The sequence below is a fragment of the Sabethes cyaneus genome, chromosome 3 (genome assembly GCF_943734655.1).
Source record: "Sabethes cyaneus chromosome 3, idSabCyanKW18_F2, whole genome shotgun sequence".
Taxonomy (NCBI): Eukaryota; Metazoa; Arthropoda; class Insecta; order Diptera; family Culicidae; genus Sabethes; species Sabethes cyaneus.
In genome coordinates, this window is record NC_071355.1 from 243,918,649 (window position 1) to 243,922,371 (window position 3,723).

The following is a 3,723-nucleotide window of genomic DNA, read 5'->3' on the forward strand; positions in this document are numbered from 1 at the left end:
ATAAAACAGTGCCAAAATTTATTACCTCTGGTCTTACACAATCGGTTGTTTGTCTCCGGTAGGTAACGTCACTGTGCTACACTCGTGTTAATTTAATCGGAACTATTCTCGAAAGTTGGACTTTTTTTTCATTTTGCCATTTTCTACTGAATTGGTAATTCAGCTGGCTCACCTAACTCTGCTGGCCGTTCCAAAGTCAATGTCCGGTTTAGCGGCTGCTGGTGAGGCCTTCCGAATGTAATCACTTTAATTCGAGGCAAACCTTTCACCACTAATTAACTTGAATGGTGTAAAACGGTAAAAAAAACTGCACGTAATTGACACATAGACGTGCGCGGAAAATATGCAACGTTGTTCTAAGTTTGCCACGCCAAGCAATCGACATTGTGGAGGCCGGCTGTTGCGCTTTAACACTATGAAGCCCCGTTTGTCTAATGGCATTGAATTGAATAGGAATTGCTCGGGAAGTGCAATCGGCCTTTGGCGCTGGGTACTAATTTGCACACCAATCGCGCTAATCAATGAGTTATTGGACTTTCATGGTATGAGACACAGCTGGCAATTGAAAGATACTACAAGAATTAATATGAAACTACTCTTATAAAGTGGAACAAAGTACTGAGGAAATGGCATTCCAGAGGAAATAGAGTCAGGACAAGAACAAACCTTCACAAATAAGCCGTTCGTGTCATTTGCTCACACTTGTCCATATACGGGCGATAATGTTTCAATTTTTTTTCTCGGTCACAAGCTGCCAGTTCAGTCCCATGGTGGTATGGTAGCAGTCGGAAAGCGGGAAGAAGCAATCTTTTGGTGGTCTCCCGCGGAGCCTGATATAGACACGTACACGAACGTCTGCTCCCAGCAGGGTTTCCACCTGTTGCGTTCCCTGTAAGTGTGCCAAGAACCATAGCAACCGAAGCGACCGGTGCACGTTGCTGCTGTTGTTTTTTCTTGCCTTCGCCCAACCGAAGTTGGGGGTCCTTCGCGAGAAGGATTAGGTACTTCCCTTTAACAACGGGTGAGACACGTTCCGAAGAAGCGGCTATGTTTGCGCGAGCAAACCCTTCAACCGCGAGAGAAATCAAATCCGTCGTGACTCGACATCTCATTGACCTGGTTTGCTGCTTCGGGCAATCGAGGGACACTTATGTGACAGCATCGGATCAAACCATCATAATAATCAATCAATAACACTCGCTGGCTCAGTTAATCTCGTTAATAGCGCTCGGAGCACAGTGGTCATTCATACCGGTGTGTGTCCGGTCAGTGGAGGGTAGGTACTAGAGCGATGATCGACAACTTGGCGAACTGACTCTTAGGTGTTGCTCTGGTAAGGATGCTTGTACGATTGAACCGTTGCTGTGGACGTTCAAATCATTCATTATTCATTACGTTTCGTGGCGTACAGTGACACCACTCCATGCCACTCCAATCCGCTAGGCGGATTGTGTGGACTCACAGCCATAGCGATATGTATCAGCCTGCTTATAAAAAACAAATGTGCGTCAAACGATTTGTACTGTACAAATGGAGCTAAACCGATTAGCTAGCTTCAAGTTACGACGAATTTATATGAAAATCAACACTCACGCAATTTGTTTGCTTCGCCCAACATTGTTTTAACATATGAAAACTAATTGGAAAATATTACAGTGAATCAAATTAAAGCTGTGTAACAATGACATACAAACAAAGCATTACAAAACTCGAAACGCTGGCTACAACGTTTTAAAGATAGGTTCCATTTTCCCCACCATTACAGCCGATTCGGTTGATGAAAATCTGCGAGAATGATTTTCTGCATTCGGCATTGTGCTGGCTACTGGGAGTATATAAAGACTTAAATATCATGTATCAGTTTAAATTTGAGAACTAAATTTGAAATTTCAATTTAAATTTGAAACCATTTTAAGGCAAAATTGGACACTAAATTTAAAACCAAATTCAAAACTAAATTTACGAACAAATTCGAGACCAAATTTGAGACGAAACTTACTTACTTTTACCGTTTTCGACGACAATCTGCTTATCGAATCTGATCCGAATTTGGAAGTCGCCTCCACGCTGTTTGGTCTTGGGCTACTGCTCTCCAGTCGTCCCTAACACCCGCTGTTCTAGCATCCTCGTTACGGGCGCTCATCCAACGGGTACGGGGTCTGCCTCGAAGTCGCCGGCCTCTGCCTCTGATTATCTGCCGAATATTGTTTGCGCTGGTCTTTCATCCGGCATCCTTGCTATGTGGCCAGCCCGTTTGTAGCTTGCCGTATTTTATTCGCTTTACAATATTCGCATCTTTGTATACTTGGTATATTTCATGACTCATGGACCTGCCCCACACACCTTCGTCTAATATGCCGCCAAGAATTCTGGAGGGGGCCAGGTCCACAAGGCACCCCCTCTAGCTACGCCAATGATGATATCAACGTCGTCCGCAAATCATTGGAGCATATTCGTAATGATGGTACCGCTTCTCTGCACGCCTGCCCCTCGAATAGCACCTTCCACTGCAATGTTGAATAGCATTTGAGGTTTGAATTTAAGGTCCACATTTCTGGTCTAAATAGTCCAAATTCAGGGCATAATTCTGGTTCAACTTTCGCTTTAATTTCAGATCCAAAATTAGGTCGCATTTCAAGTTCCAGTTTTCAAGTTCAGTAGTAATTTAGGGTCCCAATTTAGGTCTTAAGCATAGCATAGCATAGCACAGTTTGACCGCCCGTGAGTTGCCCGCGATTGATCTAGATCAGCTGAGATTGCACAAAGAACCATCAGAATGATGCTTGGGAGTAGCAGATCATTCTCACTGTGCATTTTCTCGTGATCTAATTCTTTGTGAGGATCAATAGCAAAGCTGGACACGCCCATGCAGGTCAATTTGGGAGAGAAAGGAATGTTAGTCCGACACTTGCTGCTACTAGAGACCGAGGAATCCTCTGCATCATCCACAAGTGTCACAGGAAGGAGTTGTTAGTAGAAAGGAATTTATCTGGATCCACCGAGGCAGGTGGTGCGATCACTGTCATTCGAGCTCGCGTACGATTTGAGGACATTTTTGGTTACGTGGCCATTGAGAAACAGGTAGTGGATATCCGACATACCGATATAGGAAAAAAAAAAACTATGAGAAATCAGTTTACCGCACCGAAAGTTATGTGCTATCAACATATTCGATTCGTTCGAAATCGCGCGCGGTCATTTATTAAATACCGATAGACATTTGTTGCTATGCACGAAAGCTGTCCTGAGACAAACGGGTTTATTTTGGCAATTAAATCGAAAACATTGACTGCGCAAGATACCTTTTGGCATCCTTCGATCATAGAACTTGCTTAAAAACTCTGACTACTTTATTAGGGAGCTGTATAAAAGCTATCAAGCTTTTGATATTGGATAATCATATGATAGAAACAACGCGCGATGTTCCTAGGTAACCGATTTTACGATTAAAAAGCACGTTTTATAAGATTTCAATAAAAGTTCCGGTTTGTAAACGCACCATTGCTAAGTGTGCTCAAATGAATTCAAAATGGCGTTCTAAAACAACCGCTGTCGGAAAAATGCAATGCGCGGGACACGAAAGCAAACGATGTAAAATTACCATACGAAAAGATTCTCAGCTCAGCAGATGCTTACATTCATCGGTTGTATGAGATTAACCGTGATATTCGGAAATTTTCGTGTAAAGCCAGTAATTAAGAAAATTAAGATCAAAAATACAAC